Here is a 25154-nt window from a genome sequence, read left to right as displayed (position 1 = left end):
AAGGAAAAGGAAAGGGAAGGAAGGAAGGAAAGAAAGGAAGGAAGGAAGGAAAGAAAGGAAAGGAAAGAAAGAAAGAAAGAAAGGAAAGAAAGGAAGGAAGGAAGAAGGGGAGGGGAAGGGGAAGGGGAAGGGGAAGCTGAAGGGGCCAGGAGCCATGGCTCACGCCTGCAATCCCAGCACTTTGGGAGATCAAGATGGGCGGATCACCTGAAGTCAGGTGTTTGAGACCAGCCTAGCCAACGTGACAAAACTCTGTCTCTACTAAAAATAAAAAAATTAACCAGGTGTGGTGGCGTGTACCTATAGTCCCAGCTACTTGGGAGACTGAGGCAGGAGAATCGCTTGAACCCAGGAGGCAGAAGTTGCAGTGAGCCGAGACTATGCCACTGCACTCTAGCCTGGGCGACACAGCAAGACTTCTGAAAAAAGAGAGAAGAGGGGAGGGGAGAGGAGGGGAGGGGAGGGGAGGGTCCAGAGATCCCTAATTCCAAACTCTGAATCTAACTGTACAGCAAGTCTAGTAGAGCCTAAGATCATAAAATCCTGAGCATCTAAGACGTGGGTTCTCCCTACTTGACCCCTCCCAGGTCAACATCCTTCTCCTAACCCAAGTGTCAGTCTCTTCCCTTGCCAGTGAAGTAGGGAAGAAGGCACATGTACACACACACACACACACACACACACACACACACACGTGTACACACTCCATGGGGGGCAGATGGTCACAAGCCCAGGAGGAGGGGGCACAGCTCACCCCGGCCCCCCAGTGCCATGACAGGCTGGCTGTGCCCCTGCTACCAACAGCAGGCAGCTGGTCTTGCTCACTTTCTTCTGAACTTAGGCACCTTCCTTCCCCTGTCTTTCGTCCCGCAGCAACAGTGAAGAGATGAGAGTATAAAACAGAGGATCCCTTTCATCTAGCATGACCCGTGCTGTTTTAAGGCAGAACTCAGCATTCAGAGAATGTTCCAGTGATTGACCGAGCAACACAGACAAGCCGTTTTCTGCTCTCTAGTCCACACACAAGGCAGCACCTCCACTCCTGATGAGGAAGAAGCCGGCCCCTCCCACTCCCCTGGGAGCACTCTCGGGCCCCATCAGACCTGTGTCGGCTGAGCCCCTCGGTAGGCTGAGCCTTCCGTAGGCTGACCTGCTCTTCGCCGGATGGACTGTGTGCACTTACCTTCCCCCTCCCAGGGAAGCGAGGACTGAATGTAGCCCAGTCTCTGGCTGAACTGAACGGCAGTGGACAAGCAGGTTTGACAGGCACATCCCACAGGAGCAGTGCCTTATATGGGGCTTCTATGAGCCATCGAAGCACCAGTACATTCCCACAGCTGGGCATTGATGTAAGAACCACAGGGATGGCTGAGAACAGTCTGTGCATCTGGTTGACCCATAGAAGACGGTGATTGAGGGGAAGGCTTCAGGGTTGGGGGCTGGGAATCCTCTCTCCTTTGTGAACGGTCACCCAGTTCATCATCATTTCTACCCTTGGGAAAATCCTAGGAAGATCAGGATAAATTCTAGGGTCCTTCTTGGCTCTCATGATCCATTATTGGAAGTATGTAAATAATTCCAATAGATCCATCTCGAGTTAACATTTCACAACTATTGTTTAGATTTAGGTGAAAGTCTTGGTCCTCCACGTTGAGATATGTCTAGAATCTGATCGATTCTCACCACCTGCACTGTGGTGCCCTGATCATGACCCACCGGGACCTCTGCAATGGCTCCTAACTTCTTCCCACGCCCTCATCACCAGCGCTCAACACAGCAGGCAGAGAAGTCCTGCTAGAGCACGAGTCAGCTCCCGTCATTCCCTTCAGTGTACAGGTCCTGGAGTCCTCAGCGTGACCATGAGGCTCTGCTTATCAGGTCCTTGCTGACCTTCTCTCTCTTGTACCTGCTCCAGACACACAGCTCGACAGTCTTGACCATCCAGGCACACTTCTGCCCCAGGGCCTTTGCACCTACTGTTCCCACTGCCTGGAACACTCTTTCCCATCCCTCCTTCCAGACTCTACTCAAATGCTACTTCCCGGATCATCCTACTTAAGTCCGTAGACCTCCCATCCCGGCCTTCACTCCCCTTCCCTGTTCCATCTTCTCTGTGGGAATAGTGCCTTGACCTAGTGTGTATTCTAGTTACGTGGCTCCCTGCCAGCCTCCCCACTCCACAGTAACCTACTGAGGACAATAATTCTTGTCTTTCTTGTTCCCTGCTGTGTCTCCACCCCTTGGGCTGTGATATTCCACAAATATTGGTTGAGTGAATGAATAAACATTGGTTAGGGGCTTGGTTCCCAATGATGCAGACACTGAAAGAAGGGAAATTCACAGCTCCATGGCCTGAGAACCTTCAGGACTATCCTGCGGACAGTCAAAGGTCGGCTTTCAAGGTCATGTAGCTTGTGGTGGCTGAGCAGAAGCTCCAACCCAAATCTCCTGGTGATGAGCCGGCTGAAGGCACAGCCAGTTGGGCAGAGCAAGTGAGAACACAGGCTGAGGCCAGGTGCAGACGTGAACTCTCCAACCAGGGTTATAGCCCCACTGGGTGTCAGCTTCCCCTCGGCCAGGTCATTTAAGCCCCTAAGGCTCAGCTCTCTTAGTTTCCTCCAGCAGGCCTCATGATAAGCCCTGCCCCACAGTGGGAAAGCTCACCAGCTCATCACACTGTGCCAGCCACACAGAGAGTTCCAGTTACAGAAAACGCAAAGAAATGCTGCCATTCCCAGTAAAAGAGGGAGGCAGAAGAATGCACTGGAGATGGGAGGAGCCTCATTAAGAACAGAAATAGCCATAGAAATAGTCAAGGTGCAGCCATAGAAAGGAATGACTTTGCAGAGACATGGATGAAGCTGGAAGCCATCATTCTCAGCAAACTAACATGGGAACAGAAACCCAAACACTGCATGTTCTCACTCATAAGTGGGAGCTGAACAATGAGAACACAAGGACACAGGGAGGGGAACAACATACACTGGGGCCTATGGTAGGCAGAGTGGAGGGAGAGCATCAGGACAAATAGCTAATGCACGTGGGGCTTAAAACCTAGGTGATGGGTTGACAGGTGCAGCAAACCACCACAGCACACGTTTACTTATGTAACAAACCTGCACATTCTGCACATGTATCCCGGAACCTAAAATAAAATAAAATAAAATAAAATAAAATAAAATAAAATAAAAAGAAATAGTCAAGGAAGCCACAACCCTGAAGAACCCTGTGTTTTCTAAAGTCAAAAACCATATCTTAGGCTGGGTGCAGTGGCTCAGCCTGTAACCCCAGTGCATTGAGAGGCTGAGGAGGGAGGACTGCTTGAGGCCAAGAGTTCGAGACCAGCCTGGGCAACACAGGAAGACCCTGTCTCTACAAAAAATAATTTTTAAAAAAAGCCGGGTGTGGTGCAACATGCCTGTGGTCCCAGCTACTCCAGAGGCTGAGGTGGAAGGATCGCTTGAGCACAGGAGGTAGACGCTGCAGTGAGCTGTGGTTGCACCACTGCACTTCAGCCTGGGCAACAGAGGGAGACCCTGTCTCAAACAAAACAAAACGAAACGCATCTTAATCACTATGGCATCTTCAGGAGGGCCCCACTGGCAGGTCATCTGTATCACACAGAATTGCAGCTGCATACACATGTCCAGAGTCAATAAAGCAGCATCTCTAGTAATCCGGCCAGGTTAGGTTAGGGTATCCCTGGAAAAACTCAGAAGGGGGACCTGGGGGACAGGAGCCAGCAGGCACCAGGACGGCAGCACTCAGGGGCTCTGTGCCCCGGGGCAGTGATCAGTGAAGAAATGCACATGTGCCAGACTTGGGCCAGCCGTAGAGCTCCTCTGGGCAGTTGTTTTTTTGTTTTTTTTTTTTTTTTGTGAGACGGAGTCTCGCTCTGTCACCCAGGCTGGAGTGCAGGGGCTTGACCTCAGCTCACTGCAGCCTCCACCTCCCAGGTTCAAGCGATTCTCCTGCCTCAGCCTCCCGTGTAGCTGGGATTACAGCTATGTGCCACCATGCCCAGCTAATTTTTGTATTTTTAGTAGAGAAGGGGTTTCACCATGGTGGCCAGGCTGGTCTTGAACTCCTGATCCCAAGTGATCTGCCCACCTCGGACTCCCAAAGTGCTGGGATTACAGGCATGAGCCACCATGTCTGGCCTCCTCTGGGGACTTTATTCATCCATAGAATGTAGGGAGTTGGGGAAAAGCTTTGCCTTGAAATCATGATGTTGGCACCAGATGAAGATGGAGGCGCGAGGCCCTATAAGAATAAAAATCAGACCCTCACAAGAAAACCCCAAGATCAGCAGTTTAGGTTGATTGAGGAAGGGGGCCTCTACCTGACTCCCCTGCCGTGGGTGGATGTAAATAAAGGGTCAGGATGTATAAACAGGGAGCGTATGAGTCTTCACTCTTGTACCTAGGGGCTGGGAGGATTCCAGGACTTCTTCCAAGACATTCTAAACAGGTCCTCAACATCCTAGCTGGAGACCAGAGTAGGCGTCTCGGGCTGGGTGGCTCTGCAGCGTGGCTGGCTGTGGATGAGGATGCGTGGCAGCAGAGACCTCACGCCCACCTCTGGGCCGCAATAGTGCGTGCAGTGGGCTGGGTGGGGAATGGTGGGAAGCAGCTATTTCCACAAGAGCTGGTAAAACTGGTCACTCCTGTTGTGTTTTACAACTGCCTACCTGACAGCTCTGCTTGGATGTCTAGACACCTCAAATATAACCCAGCTAAGTCACATCTATAGACCTTTTTCTTTTTCATTTTAAATATTGAGGTGAAATTCACACAACATAGAATTAACCATTTATAATTTTTTTTTTTTTTTGATACAGAGTCTCGCTCTGTCGCCCAGGCTGGAGTGCAGTGAGGCGATCTCGGCTCAATGCAAGCTCCACCTCCCGGATTCACACCATTCTCCTGCCTCAGCCTCCCGAGTAGCTGGGACCACAGGCGCCCGCCACCATGCCCAGCTAATTTTTTGCATTTTTAGTAGAGATGGGGTTTCACTGTGTTAGCCAGGATGGTCTCGATCTCCTAACCTTGTGATCCGCCCACCTCGGCCTCCCAAAGTGCTGGGATTACAAGTGTGAGCCACCACGCCTGGCCACAAAAAAATTTTTTTTAATACAGGGTCTTGCTCTGTTGCCCAGGCTGGACTGCAGTGGTGTGATCATAGCTCACTTCAGCCTCAAACTCCTAGGCTCAAGTAATCCTCCTGCCTCAGCCTCCCAAGTAGTTGGGATTATAGGCATGTGCCACCGCATTCAGCTAATTAAAAAAATTTTTTTTGTAGAGATGGGGTCTTGCTATATTGCCCAGGCTGGTCTCAAATACCTGGCCTCAAGCGATCCTCCTGTCTCAGCCTTTCAAGGTACTGGAATTACAGGTGCATGCCACCATGGCTGGCTAATTATTTTATTTTATTTTTTCTAAAGATGGGGTCTTGCCACGTTGCCAAGGTTGGTCTTGAACTCCCAACCTCAAGTGATCCACCCGCCTTGGCCTGGGATTACAGGTGTGAGCCACAATGGCCAGCCAAAATTACCATTTTTAAAATGAACAATTCAGGCCAGGCATGGTGGTTCACACCTATAATCCCAGCACTCTAGGAGGCCAAGGTGGGCAGATCACCTGAGGTCAGAAGTTCGAAACCAGCCTGGCCAACATGGTGAAACCATCTCTACTAAAAACACAAAAATTAGGCTGGGCGCGGTGGCTCACACCTGTAATCCCAGCACTTTGGGAGGCTGAGGTGGGTGGATCACGAGGTCAGGAGATCAAGACCATCCTGGCTAACACGGTGAAACCCCGTCTCTACTAAAAATACAAAAACTTAGCCGGGCGTGGTGGCGGGCGCCTATAGTCCCAGCTACTTGGGAGGGTGAGGCAGGAGAATGGCGTGAACCCAGGAGGCAGAGCTTGCAGTGAGCCAAGATTGCGCCACTGCACTCCAGCCTGGACGAGAGAGCTAGACTCTGTCTCAAAAAAAAAAAAAAAAAAAGAAAAAAAAAAAACACGAAAATTAGCCAGGCTCTGTGGCGGGTGCTTGTAATCCCAGCTACTCAGGATGCTGAGACAGGAGAATTGCATGTACCCTGGAGGTGGAGGTTGTAGTGAGCCAAGATCTCACCATCGTACTCCAGCGAGGGTGACAAGAGTGAAATTCCGTCTTAAAAAGATAAACAAATAAAATAAAATAAAATAAAATGAACAATTCAAGCCAGGCACGGTGGCTCATACCTGTTCTCTTAGAACTAGAACTTTGGGAGGCCGAGCTGGGAGGATTGCCTGAGCTCAGGAGCTCAAGACCAGCCTGCGCAACATGGCAAAACCCATCTCTAATAAAAATACAAAAAAATTAGCTAGGAGTGGTGGTGCACGCCTGTAATCCCAACTACTGGGGAGACTGAGGCAGGAGAATTGCTTGAACCTGGGACGCGGAGGTTGCAGTGAGCTGAGATCACGCCACTATACTCCAGCCTGGGTCACAGAGTGAGACTCTGTCAAACAAACAAACAAACAAAAAAACACAATTCAGTGACATTTACAGCGTTGTGTGACCACTATAGTTTCAAAACATTTTTACCACCCAAAAAGAAACCACACACCCGTTAAGCAGCTCCTAGTCCGAGGCAACCACCAATCTGCTTTCCATCTCTGGATTTGCCTGTTCTGCACATTTCATACACATGGAATTGTGCAACATGTGGCCTCTTGCATTGGTGTCTTTCCCTCTGCATGATGTTTTGAGGCTCCTCTGTGTCATAGCCTGTGTCAGTGCCTCATCCCGGATGCGGCCATATCATATTCCATTGTGTGAACACCTTGCGTTGTTGATTCATTTGTCTGTTCATGGCCATCGGGCTCTTGTGAATGCTGCTATTGTAACCATGCAGTGGGTTCATTTATCCCACTTCCCAGATAGAGCCAATTTATCAAGACAGAGGAATTGCAATAGAGAAAGCGTTTAATTCATGCAGGGCTGTCTGAACAGGATACTGGAGTTTTATTATGACTCAAACCAGCCTCCCCGGAGGCTAGGATTTTTCAAGGATAGTTTGGGGGGCCTGGGAATGAGTGCTGCTGGTTGGTTGCAGATGCAATGACAGGGGTGACAGTCTTCTTCTGGGTGAGGCCACAGGACACATTGGCAGGTCCAGGTAGAGCCATCAGCTGTCAGAAATGCAAAACCCTGGCCGGGCGCGGTGGCTCACGCCTGTAATCCCAGCACTTTGGGAGGCCAAGGCAGGCAGATCACAAGGTCGGGAGATCAAAAACATCTTGGCCAACATAGTGAAACCCCGTCTCTACTAAAAAAAAAAAAAAAAAAAAATAGCTGGGCATGGTGGCACGCGCCTGTAATCCCAGCTACTCTGGAGGCTGAGGCAGGAGAATCATTTGAACCTGGGAGGCGGAGGTTGCAGTGAGCCAAGATCGGGCCACTGCACTCCACCCTGGGCAACAAGAACAAAACTCCATCTCAAAAAAAAAAAAAAAAAAAAAAGAAGGAGAAGAAGAAGAAGAAATGCAAAATCCTGAAAAGGCATCTCAAAAGGCCAATCTTAGGTTTATGTGTACACATCAGCAGAACTCAGGCTCCTCTCATCCTCCTAACTTGGTAGACTTTCATTAGCCTTACCATGACAGTTTAGTTTTGGAGAAGGGCTATTATCATTTAAACTATAAACCAAATGTCTCCCAAAGTGAGCTTGGCACAAGCCCAGTTTGGACGTTAAAGACACGATGAGGCGTTTCGCTGGAGCCCATGAGGTTGAGGCTGCAGTGAGCTATGACTGTACCGCTTCACTCCAGCCTGGACTACTCAGTGAGACCCTATCTCTTAAAAAAATTAAAACAACAACAAAAACAAACAAAACAACGAAACTGCACACTTTGGATTCCATGTGGGATTAACAATGCAAGCTACTCCATTTTGGAGTCTGGTATTTAAAATTCTCACTGCGGCTTGGGTTTGCTTCCTGATCAGGGAATCAGTCCTTGCTGGCTTCCATTTATTGATCCTTATCCCTTCCATGAACAGCTTTTGATTTCCTGCCTTATTCTGTCTTTGGGACACAGGGCTTTTGGGCCCTTCTGTGCAGGTGGTCAGCTGAGAAGCTGAGACCCTAGAGAATACAGCTGAACAGAAGTGTGAGTTAGACTCCATTTGCGGCTAGTGAAACTTCACTTTTTTGAGCTGTCTTTGGGATGGTTCTGGGTCTTATACAAAAAGAATTATCAGCTGTTTGGCCCAGCTAAAATCTGGTAACAAGAGATTTGAAAGGATTTTTTGGGGGGCAGGGGGAACAGAGAATCGCTCTGTCAACCAGGCTGGAGTAGAGTGGCGCAATCTTAGCTCACTGAGAGCTCTGCCTCCTGGGTTGAAGCAATTCTCATGCCTCAGCCTCCCGAGTAGCTGGGATTAAAGGCATGCACCACCATGCTTGGCTAAGTTTTGTATTTTTGGTAGAGATGGGGTTTCACCATGTTGGCCAGGCTGGTCTCGAACTCCTGGCCTCAAGTGATTCACCTACCTCGGCCTCCCAAAGTGCTGGGATTACAGGTGTGAGCAACTGTGCCCAGCCAATTCCGTCTTTTTTTTTTTTTTTTTCTGAGACAGAGTCTCGCTCTGTCAACCAGGCTGGAGTGCAGTGGCATGATCTCGGCTCATTGCAACCTCCACCTCCCAGGCTCAAGCAATTCTCCTGCCTCAGCCTCCAGAGTAGCTGAAATTACAGGCGACCACCACCATGCCCAGCAAATTTTTGTACTTTTAGTAGAGATGGGGTTTCACTATGTTGGCCAGGCTGGTCTCAAACTCCTGACCTTAGGTAATCCGCCCACCTTGGCCTCCCAAAGTGCTGGGATTACAGGCATGAGCCACTGTGCCGGGTCAATTCCTTCTCTTTTTAGACCACACAGGGTAACTTCCTGACATTGCCATGGCATTTGTAAACTGTGATGGCGCTGGTAGGAGTGTCATTTTGCATGCTAACACCTTGTAGTTAGCATATAATGAGCAGCGAGGACAGGCAGAGGTCACTTCCATTGCCATCCTGGTTTTGGTGGGTTCTGGCTGGCTTCTTCATGGCATCCTGTTTTATCAGCAAGGTCTTTGTGACCTATATTTTGTGCCAACCTCCTGTCTCATCCTGTGACTAAGAATGCCTAACCTCCTGGGAAGGCAGCCCAGTGGGCCTCAGCCTTGTTTTAACCGGACCCTGTTCAAGATGGAGTCACTCTGTTTCGAATGCCTCTGACACCTCTATTCATTTCATTTAAAAAAAAACTGTTCTCCCATATACTTGTGCTCCACCCCACTCCTGCTTCCACTGCCATATTCAGTACCATGTAAAGAGATCTAGAGATCTCTAATGACCCAAACCCCTTAAGGAACTCAGAAAAAAAAGATGCCACTCACCGTTGGTTGGAGGTCTTCTGCTTTCCTTGTGGAGTTTCAAGCGCCACATGCAGAGTCTCCTGAGGTCTAACGCTCCGCTCTCTTTTGCATGGTATTACCCGATCTCTTTGGCTTTTCGGGGATACCAAAAATGACCCTGTATTGCGAGAAAACTTGACCGTGGTTTGCGTAATGGCTAGGCAAGAGATACAGTTTTAGAGGTGGCTGATGGCAGTTGCTTAGAGAAAATGGTTATTACTATAGGGGGTGACAAAAAGCATGGTTTAGGGCACCAATGAGGTGGGAAATCAGCCGGATTTGTTTTCTGAGCACGGGTAATGACCCTGCTGGTCAAAGCAGGATGCAAGCTGGGTGCAGTGGCTCATGCCTATAACCCCAGAATTTTGGGAGGCTGCAAAAGGAGGATCACTTGAACCCAGGAGTTTGAGACCACCCTGGGCAACATAGTGAGACCCCCATATCTACAAAAAATTAAAAACTTAGCCAAGCGTGGTGGCATGTGCCTGTGGGCCCAGGTACTTGGGAGACTAAGGCAGGAGGATTGCTTGAGCCCAGGAGGTCAAGGCTGCAGTAAGCCATGATTGTACCACTGCACTCCAGCCTGGGCAATGGAGGGAGACCCTATCTCACAAAAAAAAAAAAAAAAAAAAAAAAGCAGGCTTAAATTAAAAAAAAAAAAAAAACAGCTGAAACCAGCAGATGGAAACAAAAGTGACCTCCAGTTGCCCTCACCACTCATCAGCATAAAGACCTTCCTTACGGCACTATGGCAGCTTATAAATGCCATGGCAATACCCTATATGGTTCCAGAACTCCCCTACTTCTTTTCTAGAAAATTTAGAATAGCCCACCCCTTGATTAGCATATAATTAAGACCGGGTATAATTGTGGCTAGCCAGTGCTCCCTTGTTGCAGCTGTGGCTGCCCCTGCTGCTGCTGCTCCTCCTCTTGCTGCTATTTACTGCTACTCTGGCCTCTCCCTGTGGGTTAGCCCTGCTCTTAAATTACTTCCTGAGCAAAGCCAAGAACTCTCTCAGGCTAAGCCCCAATTTTGAGGTGTGCCTGCGTTACCTAGAGGCTATGAAAACACAGCCCACCAAGGGATAAGACTCCACGGGCGATAGGCTGACCACAGATTGGAATAACTGGCTTTGTTTCTGAGTACCCCCATTTTTCTAAAAGATGTTTAATTATTTTTTTCCTCTCTTTTTTTCTCCTTTTCCCAGTTCCTGACTTCCTACTTAGCCCTTTAGATATGCAAATCTAGCCGTTTCTTCCCTCCTTCACCAGACAGTCCCTCGAGATCCCTTGGCAAGTGCATCTAACTCCTTGAGAGTTAACAGTTGATTTACAGACCAAAGCATGCCTGCTATGGAACTCCCCCATCAGGAGGTGGCCTGGAGAGATAATGGCCTGCCCACAAAAGTGCCAGCAGTCACCAGCTCGACCACCTGATAGATAAGGCACTGGAGCTAGCATGAACCCACTCCTGCCCCTGCTCACTTCCTCCCCTGTCTTTTAGAAGTGCCCACTTTCTGTTCCAAAAGCAAAGTGGGACAGCTAAATGCAAGACAGATGCCTGTGCCACTTCCCCAAGCTAGCTTTGGAATAAATAACCTTATTTGTGCCAGACCTCATTCTAAATAATTGGACTCTGCAAGTGGCCAGCAACTAACCTACTCTACTGTTGAGTTACAGCTCTGGGTTGCCCACCAGCCTCCAGGGAATATCCTTACAATGAAATGCACTGTGGGAAGCATCACACCGTCCCGTCCCATGAGGAAATGAAACGCACTGTGGGGGTATTGCACAGTCCAGTCCCGTGCTGAAATGAAATGCACTGTGGAGGCACTGTACTGTCTGTCCAGTCCCATGACAAAATGAAATGCACCATGGGAGCATCACGCCGTCCAGTCCGGTGCTGAGATGAAATGCACCGTGGGAGGATCACACCGTTCAGTCCTGTGAGGAGATGAAATGCACCGTGGGAGCATTGCACCGGCCAGTCCCACACCGCTCTCTTCTTTGTGGGACCCAGGATTTGGTGTAAAAATGGGATCTTTGATTTTGGAGAATCTGTGCTCTGCCTTCCAGCTGTGCTTGCTTTATGCATATTTAAAGATTAGGCCCTAAAAACACCATGCTTTCTTTCCCCTTTTCATTAAAGCGCTCTACTCTTCAGGGTAATCGAATTTATGTAGTCATCTAATTTAGAAACAGGCTAAGTTTAGAAGCCAAAATGCAACATTCTAACATTTAGCTGGTTATTTTGAAACTCTTTGTAAAAGAAGTTTGCATCTATAAAGGCAATCTCCATTTATAAGGGCGTCTCCTCTCTAAACCAGAAGGAACTTTTAGGATGGGGAAGACTATGGCTTACAGTTCACATAACAAACCTTACCTTTGCTTAGGCTGGGCATGGTGGCTCACGCCTGTAATCCCAGCACTTTGGGAGGCTGAGGTGGGCGGATCGCCAGAGATCAGGAGCTTATCAGCCTGGTCAACATGGCAAAAGTCTGTCTCTGCAAAAAAAAAAAAAATTAGCCAGGCATGGTGGCATTTGCCTGTAATTCCAACATGGGAGGCTGAGGCAAGAGAATCACTTGAACCCAGGAGGCAGAGGTTGCAGTGAGCTGAGATTGTGCCACTGCACTCCAGCCTGGGCGACAGAGTGACACTTTGCTTAGATCTAAGTTCTGTGCCTTTGATTTTCTACCTTGTTTCAGCTAAAGTTATGTTTTTGGAGATGAAAATTTACAGTTCCCTCACAATTGTTTAAGGCATGAAACAGTTAATCAAGAGATTAACAGTCTGAAGTGAGGGAGAGAAACTATTTGAAAAATGGCAAATGAAGAATCTTAGGAGTCTATAAGATCTGCTTCTGTTTGTGTGTTTTTATGTCTATGTGTTTACATATGTCATGTGTATGTCATGTTTCACTACCAAAATACATGAAAGAGCTCTAATTAATTGGCTTAAGGAAAAGGTAAGCATTTAAATCAAATATTTTATCAGAAAAACAGAAACGTTAACTCAAATGAGTTCTAGTTCAGGTGACTCTAGTAATCTTTGGTAAATATAGCTTCTAAACTATTGGTAAAACAGGATAGTAAAATGTCTTCAGAATTCAACTTAGACATTTTTGTCTAAGTCTAATGGTCTGTTTGGTCAGATTCTGTCACCTAAATGTTTTAAGGTCATAAAACTGTTGCTTATTTTTTTAATTTTTTGAAACAGAGTCTTTTTCTGTCACCCAGGTGAGAGCTCAGTGGTGAGATCTTGGCTCACTGCAATCTTTGTTTCCTGGGCTCAAGCAATCCTCCCACCTCAGCCACAGGGAGGCATAGCTGCAGGCACTGTCCTTTGTCCTGGGCTCTGCATCCGGCACATTATTAAAATTGCTGACCTTCTAGGTTTTTCTCTAAAAATAAGTGTTACTAAGAGTTCACATCATAATTAATATATGTAATTAAAACTCCAGCCTGGGCTACAGAGTGAGACTCCATCTCAAAAATAAATAAATAAAACTACTAGATATAAGAAAAACATTTCTATATGCAAAATATATGAGGAAAGTAAAACACGTTTTTAGTAAAGGAGGTTATAAGAAGCCATACCATTGTAGTTTTTGTTAAAGGGATATTAATTTTGCCTAGTTAAGTTTTACATTGAGGGAATTTAAAAATGATAGATAAAACTAAATGTATATAGAAAGTTGAAAAAGAAAATGGAAAATTGTCAAAGGTTATAAAAGGTTTATAAAAATCTTGTCAAACTGGTTAAGAATGGATGGATTTGTTTATAAAATTTTATTAAAATTAGCTTTATTATTAATAAAACACGAATGCAAATGTAAAATTTGGTTTCCTTTTTGGAACAAAATTTTTGTGTAATAAGAGATAGTACAAGATGTTTACCTTTTGAGTAAACTTCAAAAAACAAAAAAAAACAAGTGAGGGAGACAGACAGATTCAGTGGCCTCATGCTGTATTTATTAGTTTTTTGGTTTCTGATTTTTTTTTGAGATGGAGTCTTGCTCTGTCACCCAGGCTGGAGTACAGTGGCACAATCTTGGCTCACTGCAACCTCCACCTCCCAGGTTCAAGTGATTCTCCTGCCTCAGCCTCCTGAGTAGCTGGGATTACAGGCATGCACCACCACGCTTTGCCAATTTTTGTAATTTCAGTAGAGATGGGGTTTCGCCCTGTTGCCCAGGCTGGTCTCGAACTCCTGACCTCAGGTGATCCACTGGCCTCAGCCTCCCAAAGTGCTGGTATTACAGGCGTGAGCCACCGTGCCCAGCCTGAATTTATTAGGTTTTATGATTGTTTGGGAAACTGACTGTATTAAAAAGTATATAATTTTTGCTTTTTGAAGTATTTCAATTATCATTTTGGCTCAATGACCATTTTACAGTGACCTGTGATCCTATTTTGTGATATGAAGTGTTTTAAACCTTTGATATTTGACAAACTATTTTCTTTTGAGCTATTTATAGCTTTTAACAATTGAGTGAAGTATATTCTTGTGAGCAAAATTTGAAGCGTATTTCTTTCTCTTCATCTGATGTCTCCAAGTTTGAAAACTATTTGTGAGTATTCCTAATTTATGGCAATATAGTTATTTGCATAAGGTCAGTAAGAATCTGTTGTCTTTTATAACCGGATACAGTTGGAGACACTGATTATTTTACCAAGGCATTGACTAGAATGGCATATTTTAGATATGACTGGACTGTTTTGAGGAATTGGGGTTAACTTACAGAGCTGAAAAAAAGACAGTTGAAAAGACTGGCCTAGTACCTTGACTCAATGGTTCCCCTGCAAGCTTCCTGACCTGTGTTAAGTAAAGAATGTCACTTTCTGATTAGGCCCAGGAATCTCAAAATATTTTGAGACCTTTAGAATAAGTCATCCAACTCATACAGGTATCTGTAGGCACAGATAAATCCTTGGCTTGGCTCCCAACTCATATAGGTATCTGTAGACACAGATAAATCCTTGGCTTGGCTCCCAACTCATATAGGTATCTGTAGACACAGATAAATCCTTGGCTTGGCTCCCAACTCATATAGGTATCTGCAGGCACAGATAAATCCTTGGCTTGGCTCAAGAGGCTTTTACTAGGTCTGACCTTGGCCAGTCATGGTAGCTCAAGCCTGTAATCCCAGTACTTTGGGAGATCAAGGCAGGAGGATTGCTTGAGGCCAAGAGTTCAAAACCAGACTGTGCAACATAGTGAGACTCCATCTCTCAAAACAACAACAACAACAACAACAACAAAAGCCCAGTGTAATGATATGTTTCTCTCATCCAAGCTACTTGGGAGACTGAGGTTGGAGGATCACTTGAGCACAGGAGTTCAAGGTCATTGTGAGCTATGATCACACCACTGCACTCCAGCCTGGGCAACAGAGTGAGACCTTGCATCAAAAATAAATAAATAAGGCCAGGTGCAGTGGCTCATGCCCGTAATACCAGCACTTTGGGAGGCTGAGGTGGGCAGATCTCCTGAGGTCAGGAGTTTGAGACCAGTCTGAGCAACATGGCAAATCCCTGTCTGTACCAAAAATACAAAAAATACCCAGGTGTGGTGGCATGCGCCTGTAGTCCCAACTACTTGGGAGGTGGAGGTGGGAGGATAGCTTGAGCTTGGGAGGCAGAGGTTGCAGTGAGCTAAGATCATGCCACTGCACTCCAGCCTGGGTGACAGAGTAAAATTCTGTCTAAAAGAGAAAGAGACAGAGAGATTAAATAGTCTAACCTTATAAAAAGTTCCAGCAAAAGCAACTTAAAAGAGCCTATATGGCCAATCACTATTTTTACTATACTTTATGCAAATAATCGGGCCAAGTGTAATAAGACTAAAACTGATTTTGCCAATATATTGGTCTTACTATGATTTCTTCTTGATAACAATGGGAAACTGGAGAGAGAAAAATTACGTTTCAAAAGAAAACTATAGGCTGGGTGGGAGGATTGCTTGGGGCCAGAAGTTCAATACTAGCCTGGGTGACATAGCAAGACCTCTTCCCTACAATAATCTTTTTTTTTTTTTTTTTTTTTTTTTTTTGAGACGGAGTCTTGCTCTGTCGCCCAGGCTGGAGTGCAGTGGCGCAGTCTCGGCTCACTGCAAGCTCCGCCTCCCGGGTTCACGCCATTCTCCTGCCTCAGCCTCTCCGAGTAGCTGGGACTACAGGCGCCCGCCACCGCGCCCGGCTTATTTTTTTTTTTATACATTTAGTAGAGACAGGGTTTCACCATGGTCTCGATCTCCTGACCTCGTGATCCGCCCGCCTCGGCCTCCCAAAGTGCTGGGATTACAAGCGTGAGCCACCGCGCCCGGCCAATAATCTTTTTTAAGAAAGAAAGAATGCTATAGTACACTTGTTATTAGTTTCTAGCCTTGTCCATCGTTTTTTCAGTTTTTATTATTTTCTACAATTTGTGCTGTGCTGAATCCTCCATTCTTATCTGGCTACAAATCTCCAAACTAACACTTTCAAAATCTTCTTCCATCTTTCTGATGTGGACTGAATGAAATTGCTACTACATTTTCGCTGAGGCCTTGCAAGCTGAAGCTCATACTATCGGGGGAAGCAGCCTCCAATATTTAGAATTACTGATGAGGTTCCATGTCCCACTGAGCACGCATTGTCTTGACAAACATCTTAACAGGAAACAGAGTTCAAGAGCAGACAACTGGTCTGACTACAATTTCCCAGGCTGGAATTTCCTAATCCTAGCAAGCCTGAGGGCACTGCAGGAGACCAGGGTGTATTTCATTCCTTATCTTCAACCACATAAGACAGACACTCCCAGAGTGGCCATTTTAGAGACCTCCCCCTGGGAATGCATTCCTTTCCCAGAGTTATTGCTTGCTGGGAAAAGAATTCAGCGATATCTCTCCTATTTGCTTTCTGCAAGAAGAGAAATATGACTCTGTTCTGCCCGGCCCCGCAGGCAGTCAGACCTTATGGTTATCTTCCTTGTTCCCTGAAAGTCACTGTTATCCTGTTCTTTTTTAGGATGCCCAGATTTCATATTGTTCAAACACACATTTTACAAACAATTTGTGCAGTTAACACAATCATCACAGGGTCCTGAGGGGACATACGTCCTCAGCTTACGAAGATGACGGGATTAAGAGATTAAAGACAGGCATAGGAAATCACAAGAGTATTGACTGGGGAAGTGATATATGTCCATGAAATCTTCACAATTTATGTGCAGAGACTGCAGTAAAGACAGGCGTAAGAAATTATAAAAGTATTAATTTGGGGAACTAATAAATGTCCATGAAATCTTCACAATTTATGTTCTTCTGCCACAGCTTCAGCTGGTCCCTCTGTTTGGGGTCCCTGGCTTCCCGAAACAGGCTGAAGTTTTTCTTTTAGGTTAAAATAGAGATAAGATTGATCAAACAGACTCTTTGTGGCAATAAGATACCAAATTATAAACAAGACCTAAGGCCATGGCAGGCAAAGGCTGATTCACACCCTACTAACCATAAACCCTTGTCAAACTTTGTTTTTTTAAATTAACCTGGTATAACGTGGCTTCTTTTCCAACCTGGTTCTGGATGAGCACACATGACAAAATGGAAATCAAAATATTTTACCGTGAAATATATTTCTTTGACGTATTTTGGAATGGCCCTGCAAAGTTGTCTTTTGGCTGGGCGTGGTGACTCACGCCTGTAATCCCAGCACTTTGGGAGGCCGAGGCAGGCAGATCATAAAGTCAGGAGATCGAGACCATATGGCTAACATGGTGAAATCCCATCTCTACTAAAAAATACAAAAAAGTAGCTGGGCGTGGTGGCAGGTGCCTGTAGACCCAGCTACTCGGGAGGCTGAGGCAGGAGAATGGCATGAACCTGGGAGGCGGAGCTTGCAGTGAGCCAAGATCGTGCCACTGCACTCTAGCCTGGGCGACAGAGACAGACTCCGTCTCAAAAAAAAAAAAAAAAGCTGTCTTTTGTGGGGGAAATTAATTTGCATCTGTAGAGAATGTCCATTAACACATCCTTCCCTTTCTAGGCCTTGCCTGGATCTAGGAGAAATTTGCTGACAGCTTGACACCTTTAAAGTCTAAGAGACATTTGTCATCCATTTTCTCGGAGGGCTGCTAGAAACCTAGCAGGCTTTCATTTACATAACAAGGGCCTTCACCCCCACAACTGCCTTAACTCAAGCATTCCTTTCTACTTACTTCAGGTCTTCAGACAATAGCTTAACTCTTTTTGACTCCCCCAAAACATAATATAAATAATAGCTTAACTCTCTCAAATGGCAACCAAAGAATCCGTAAAACCCATGTGTGACTTGTAAGCCCCTGCTCTGGGATATCCTGCTGTTCAGGCTGAATCAAACGTATACCTTCCACGCACTGACTTCTGTCTTTGCCTGTAACTCCTGTTTACCTAAAATGTATAAAAGTAAACTGTTACCGGCCAGGCACAGTGGCTAATGCCTGTAATCCCAGCACTTTGGGAGGCCAAGGCAGGTGGATCACCTGAGGTCAGATGTTTGAGACCAGCGTGACCAACATGGTGAAACCCCATCTCTACTAAATACAAAAAATTAGCCAGGTGTGGTAGTGCACGCCTGTAATCCCAGCTACTTGGGAGGCAGAGGCAGGAGAATCGCTTGAACCTGGGAAGCAGAGGTTGCGGTGAGCTGAGATTGTGCCACTGCACTCCAGCCTGGGCAACAAGAGTGAAACTCCATCTCAAAAAAAAAAAAAAAAAAAAGGAAACTGTCTCATGCGTCCGTGTGAAGAGACCACCAAACAGGCTTTCTGTGAGCAACAACGCTGTTTATTTCACCTGGGTGCAGGCGGGCTGAGTCCAAAAAGAGAGTCAGCAAAGAGTCGTGGGATTATCATTAGATCTTACAGGTTTGGGGATAGGTGGTGGAGTTAAGAGCAATGTTTTTGGGGGCAGGGGGTGGATCTCACAAAGTACATTCTCAAGGGTGGGGAGAATTACAAAGAACCTTCTTAAGGGTGGGGGAGATTACAAAGTACATTGATCAGTTAGGATGGGACAGAAACAAATCACAATGGTGGAATGTCATCAGTTAAGGCTATTTTCACTTCTTTTGTGGATCTTCAGTTGCTTCAGGCCCTCTGGATGTATATGTGCAGGTCCCTGGGGATATGATGGCTTAGCTTGGGCTCAGAGGCCTCACAGAAACTGTTACCCGGGTACCTTGTGACCACTTAAGGCTTTTTGGGTTTGTGTTTTTTCCAGGTCACAGTCACTTCTATTGGTTCAGAATAACCCTCTTGAAAACATTTTTAGAGTTTGGTTTTTCTGTTAACACTGCACATGTGCTAGACTCTGTCCAGCCAGCGCAGGGTCTGAGAGTCAAGACAGCAGTGAGGTGAGATCAGGCAGCGCTCAGCAAGGTGCCTTGCCCCAGCCATTTGGGTTTAGGCAGGGCTGTGCCTAGCAAAGAACAGTGTCCACCCTTTAATACCTACGGATGGGTGGAGACTTCTGGCAGGAAGTCACTCTTAGGGGATGGCCCCTTGGATCAGATCGAGGTCACTTCTATCTAGGACATCAACTCCTGCAGTGATGAGTTACAGGAACCCAGCCCAGCCCAGCAGCACTGCCCCTGAGCCTCCTGGGCAAGAAGAGCCACCTCGCCCTTTTCTACCTGATTCCTGGAGCCAATGAAGGTAGAGGAAAAGGAATAGGTCGGCTCTGGAGTGGGGCAGACCACTGGGCTGTTCCCATTGTCACAGGGCAAACCCCCAAAGTGGGACTCAGCCTGTGAGACCACCTGGGTTCCTGGCTTCCCGCGGGAAGGAATTCAAAAATGAGCCAACGGAATGAAGAGAAAGCAGGTTTATGAAGGAAGTAAAGGAATAAAAGCGTGACTACTCCATAGGCAGAGCAGCCCTGAGGGGTGCCGGTTGGCTTTTATGGTAATTTCTTAATCATATGCTAAAAAGCGGTGGACTGTTCATGAGTTTTCCGGGAAAGGGGTGGGCAATTCCTGGAACTGAGGGTTCCTCCCTGTTTCAGACCACATAGGGTAACTTTCAGGGGTGGCCATGGCATTTGGAGACTGTCATGGCTGGTGGGAGTGTCTTTTGGCAGCTGATGCGTTATAATTAGCATATAAGGAGCAGTGAGGACAGGTGGAGGCTGCTTTCATCACCATCCTGCTTTTGGTGGGGTTCAGAGGCTTCTTTACCACATCCTGTTTTATCAGCAGGTCTTTGTGACCCGTATCTTGTGAAACAAGTCCTGCGAAATTCCTACCTCACCATCTCCCCCACAGCAACCTCCTGCGCTCATGGCGCTCCTGGCCAGCTGGGACTGCATTGTGTCCCTCCCCAGAGGTCCACACATTGAGTAAGCCAACAACTACTTATTGAACACCTACTGAGTGTTAGGGAAACAGTGGGGGCAGCCACATTTAATGGGGTGAGTAGTCTCCCTCCCCAACGTGGAAACCATGTGGGAAGTGAGATGCCGATGACAGCGAGGATGCTGAGACCAGGCATAGGGGTCTGCCTACCTCGGTGACTGGGAGTCTCTTTTCCTAGACACCATGGGGGCCAGGGACAAAGGGCAGGCACTATAGCTACTGTTTAGGGAACTCAGAGCCTGGCCTGCTTGTGCCTTTCCCTGTAGGGCACTTGAACTTATCACACTGGGCCTTAGTGTCTCCATCAGTAAAAGAGACAAGATACCTGTCTGCATTCTCTCCTTACGGAGATAATGGAGGTTTCCCATACGACTGGAAACATTTATCCAGAAGTTTAAGCAGGGGACTTGTGGACAGAAAGCTAAGCTGGGCTGTCAGCTCTCATTTTTTAAGTAGATGCTATGCATAGCACAACAGAGCTACACAGAGCCGACACTTTAACAAATCTGGTGCATGACTCACAAGGCATGTTCTCAAGACACGGCTGACGCGATCCTAACTGCCTACCAGTAATAAACAGAACGAGGAGTTTGGGATCCTATTGATGCTAGGGCATCTGCTGAGCACTACGTAGGCCATGGAAAAGCATGCACCGTATTTCACAGCAAAAACCTCTTCTCCTGAGAGGAGCTCTTGTTGCTCTCCTACATGACAAAAACATGAGTCTCCTCCCATCTATTCACCACCTTCCCACACTGCGTTTTCTTTTTTTTTTTTTTTTGAGACGGAGTCTCGCTCTGTCACCCAGGCTGGAGTGCAGTGGCGCGATCTCGGCTCACTGCAACCTCCGCCTCCCGGGTTCACGCCATTCTCCTGCCTCAGCCTCTCCGAGTAGCTGGGACTACAGGCACCCGCCACCACGCCCGGCTAATTTTTTGTATTTTTAGTAGAGACGGGGTTTCACCGTGGTCTCGATCTCCTGACCTCGTGATCCGCCCGCCTTGGCCTCCCAAAGTGCTGGGATTACAAGCGTGAGCCACCGCGCCCGGCCCCACACTGCGTTTTCTAAAGCCTTTTTGGTAACAGGGACGGGTTTTGTGGAAGACAAATGTATTACTCCATTTTCATACTGCTATAAAGAACTGTCCGGCCGGGCGCAGTGGCTCACGCTTGTAATCCCAGCACTTTGGGAGGCCGAGGCGGGTGGATCACGAGGTCAGGAGATCGAGACCATGGTGAAACCCCGTCTCTACTAAAAATACAAAAAAATTAGCCAGGCATGGTGATGGGCACCTGTAGTCCCAGCTACTTGGAGAGGCTGAGGCAGGAGAATGGCGTGAACCCGGGAGGCGGAGCTTGCAGTGAGCCGAGATCGCGTCACTGCACTCCAGCCTGGGCGACAGAGTGAGACTGCGTCTCAAAAAAAAAAAAAAAAAAAGAACCGTCCGAGACTGGGTAATTTATAAAGGAAAGAGGTTTAACTGACAGTTCAGCATGGCTGAGGCCTCAGGAAACTTACAATCACGGCAGGAGGTGAAGAGGAAGCAAGGCACCTTCTTCACAAGGTGGCAGGGAGAAATGCCGAGCAAAGTGGGAAGAGCCCCTTATAAAACCATCAGATCTCGAGAGAACTATCGAGACAACAGCATGGGGGACCCATCCCTGTGATTCAATTACTCCACCTGGCTTCTCCCTCGACACGTGGGGATTATAGGGATTATAATTCAAGATGAGATGTGGGTGAAAACACAAAGTCTAACCACGTCAATAACTTTTCCACAGGTGGTGGAAAAAATTTTTTCCAGAGATGGATGGGGTAGTGGTTTCGGGATGAAACTATTCCACCTCACATCATCAGGCATTAGATTCTCATGAGGAGTGCACAGCCTAGATCCCTCGCATGCGCAGTTCACAATAGGGTTCACGCTCCTCAGAATCCAATGCTGCCGCTGACAGGAGGCAGAGCTCGGCTCAGCTCCCTTGCTCGCCTCCTGCTGCACCGCCTGATTCCTAACAGGCCACAGACAGGTGCTGATACTGGTCCGTGGCCTGGGGTTTGGAGATTCCTACTCTAAAAAGCAGATTTACCCTCATCATCCCAGGGCCCCTCAGGGTCTAAGAAAAGAGGCCTCTTGGTCACAAAGGTGGACAGACCCATTAAGCTCTGGGTGAGCAGCCCTGTCTCCAGCACATGTCCCACAATGTTTGTGTGTTGGGGAGGGGTCCATCTCATCCGATTAATCTCAAGGCAGGAGAGCCCATGTCTGTTTTATGCCCCATCGTTTCCCTAGACAGCATCGTTCACCCAGAGACTGCACCAAACCTCGGCAGCTCTCATCATTGTCATAGACTCTGGGCTAAAAAGCTACTGTTCCCCAGAAAAGTTAGAGCCCTTTAAGATGTGTGTTCAGACATCTGGCATAAACAACATTTCCAGGAAAATGGTGTAAAATGTTAGATCTAGTCATAAAAATGTGAAGGAAAACAAATCCAAGCAGTTTGTGGATTCGATTTTAAAACTCTGAACAAGGTGACGCCTGGTAGCTCACACCTGTGATTCCAGCACTTTGAGAGGCCGAGGTAGGAGGATCACTTGAGCTCCTGGGCTGGGGCCGGGGTGTAGGGTCCTCAGTAAGGCTTCTGAATAAAACTAACTTTAATTCTTTAAAAGCTTAACTGTTTTTCTTTAGTCAACAAGGTATTTTACATTCTTCTCCTACATTTAGTCACTGAAATCCGTATTTTACAACAAAGCGCTAGAGCACAGCCTGGCAAACAATGTGAGGCACTAAATGATCCTTTGTAGAGTAAGGAAGTATCAGAACTTGCATTTTATTCAGCTTTATAAATATTTAATATTTTGGGTAACACCAGCATCCTTACAAGGAATGTTTATCAGAAGGTCAATTATCTGTCATGGATAAATTCTGGTGCCAGAATGAGATTCACTCTTGGAGAAGGCTGCATTTACTTGTTCACCCTTGAAATACTGCAATCCACCGACTTCTTGATAAAAGGATGCTCTGGTTTTCTGTTTGTTTTTGAGATGGAGTCTCTGTCACCCAGGCTGGAGTGCAGTGGTGCAATCTCGGCTCACTGCAACCTCCACCTCCGGGGTTCAGGAGATTCTCCTGCCTCAGCCTCCAGAGTAGCTGGGACTACAGACACCCACCACCATGGCCAGCTAATTTTTGTATTTTTTTTAGTAGAGATGGGGTTTCACCATTTTGGCCAGGCTGTTCTTGAACTCCTAAACTCATGATCTGCCTGCTCGGCCTCCCAAAGCGCTGGGATTACAGGCGTGAGCCACTGGGCCTGGCCAGGATGCTCTGCGTTTAACTAAAATTAACCTTCATAAAAGGAGAGCTGTCAAGCACTCCTAGAAAGAAGCCGTGGATTAAAGATGTGCCCAGCGATGCGAGCCAGATTTGTGACCATAAGAAAGAACAGGACCGGGCTCACGCCTGTAATCCCAGCATTTCAGGAGGCCGAGGCGGGCAGATCATGAGGTCAGGAGTTCAAGACCAGCCTGACCAACATGGGGAAACCCCATCTCTGCTAAAAATACAAAAATTAGCTGGGCGTGGTGGCGCATGCCTGTAATCCCAGCTACTCAGGAGGGTGAGGCAGGGGAGTCGCTTGAACCGGGAGGCAGAGGTTGCAGTGAGCCAAGATTGCACCACTGCACTCCAGCCTGGGTAACAGAGCAAGACTGTCTCACACTCACACACACACACAAAATAGCGGGGCGCAGTGGCTCACGCCTGTAATCCCAGCACTTTGGGAAGCCGAGGCGGGTGGATCATGAGGTCAAGAGATAGAGACCATCCTGGCCAACATGGTGAAACCCGGTCTATACTAAAAATACAAAAAATTAGCTGGGCGTGGTGGCGCGTGTCTGTAGTCCCAGCTATTTGGGAGGCTGAGGCAAGAGAATGGCGTGAACCCGGGCGGCAGAACCTGCAGTGAGCCAAGATCACGACACTGCACTGCACTCCAGCCTGGGAGGCAGAGCAAGACTCCGTAAAAAAAAAAAAAAAAAAAAAAAAAAAAAAAAAAAAAAAAAAAAAAAATGACAGAGCTGGCGCTCGTGGAAATACAATTTTCCCAAAGTTAAAAACATGATTCTCAACAGCATGAACTGCCCTTCAAAGATGATGGAGCTGCTTCAAAAGGCATTAGAGGAGCTGGGTACGTGGAAGCACTTAAAGCGTCAGATAAGAAAGCGGTTAGAGGCTGCGCGTAGTAGCGGCACCTGTGGTCCCAGGTACTCTGGAGGCTGAGGCGGGAGGATCGCCTGTGCTCGGGAGGCGGAGGCTGCAGTGAACCGAGATCGCGCCATGGCCAGACTGTCTCAAAACAAACGAACAAACAAAAACAGGTTAAGATGCGCAACTAGTTAACGTTCTGCTGGGCAATTAAAAAATGATCCCGTCTGGGTTATCTTTGCTGCAGGACACGCATTATTAGCACCGTCTACCGACAGGAGGCCTTCATTAAGAGCAAATTGCAGGCTCAGCGTGTATTTTACTTTGTAACAGCTGCTTGCCGGGCACTGTGGCTCATGCCTGTAATCCCAACACTTTGGGAGGCCAAGGCAGGCGGATCACCTGAGGCCTAGGAGTTCAAGACCAGCCAGGACAACCCTAACCCCCACCCCTCCCCCAACCCCGTCTCTACAAAAAAATTTAGAAAATTAGCCGGGCGTGGTGGCGCGCGCCTGAGGTCTCAGCTACTCCAGAGGCTGAGGCGGAGGCTACAGTGAGCACTGATCCCACCACTGCACTCCAGCCTGGGCGACAGGGCGAGACCCTGTCTCCAACTCACCAGGCAAACGGCGAAGACATACACAGGCGCGTCCCCAAAGAGGGACGCCGGCGTCAGGGGCCCTGGCCCTCCCCAGCGCAGACCCGCCCGAGCCCAGCGCCGCGCCGGGGCCCACCACCGGCGGCCGTGAGGGTTTCCACCCGAATCTCCCCGGCGAGCTGGGCGTCTCCACTACAGGTCCGCGATGCAGTGCACCCACTGCGGGCCCGAGAGAGGGGGCTCTCACTTTTATTCCAGGCGGGGCTGTCTGGAGACCCCGCCCGGAGCGGAGGCCCCTCGCGGCCCCCAGCCTGTTTCCAGGGGATTCAGGTCCTCACGCCGCTCAAAGAACCTCAGCACCCCAGTCCGCCAAATGCCACAACCCCCACAAAACACCGCCAACTTTAGAAATCCCACACCCTCCGTACCTTTTATAAGGAACCGGGTGCCCCGCCCTCAACGAGAACCCGCGGGAACTGCATATTGCGCGAGAGCAGAAATACCTTACTTTTCCCTGCGGCAAACGCCCAGT

At 47.7% G+C, this 25154-nt stretch overlaps 1 protein-coding gene across 1 annotated transcript in view; it reads right to left on the bottom strand.

Moving 5' to 3' along the window:
- The window catches only part of CARD14 (caspase recruitment domain family member 14), a 66615-nt gene extending 41487 nt beyond the window's left edge, over positions 1 to 25128 (bottom strand). Inside the window, exons 1-5 of the mRNA XM_063617312.1 lie at positions 25051 to 25128; positions 11831 to 11951; positions 11166 to 11391; positions 9430 to 9565; positions 3117 to 3145 (exon numbers count right to left, since the gene is read on the bottom strand). The gene's annotated coding sequence lies outside the window, so the exon portion shown is untranslated. The remainder of the gene's footprint in view (positions 1 to 3116; positions 3146 to 9429; positions 9566 to 11165; positions 11392 to 11830; positions 11952 to 25050) is intronic.
- Positions 25129 to 25154: the final 26 nt, after the last annotated feature.

This window comes from Symphalangus syndactylus, chromosome 14, assembly GCF_028878055.3.
Source record: "Symphalangus syndactylus isolate Jambi chromosome 14, NHGRI_mSymSyn1-v2.1_pri, whole genome shotgun sequence".
Classification (NCBI taxonomy): domain Eukaryota; kingdom Metazoa; phylum Chordata; class Mammalia; order Primates; family Hylobatidae; genus Symphalangus; species Symphalangus syndactylus.
This window is presented reverse-complemented; position numbering and strand designations above follow the sequence as displayed.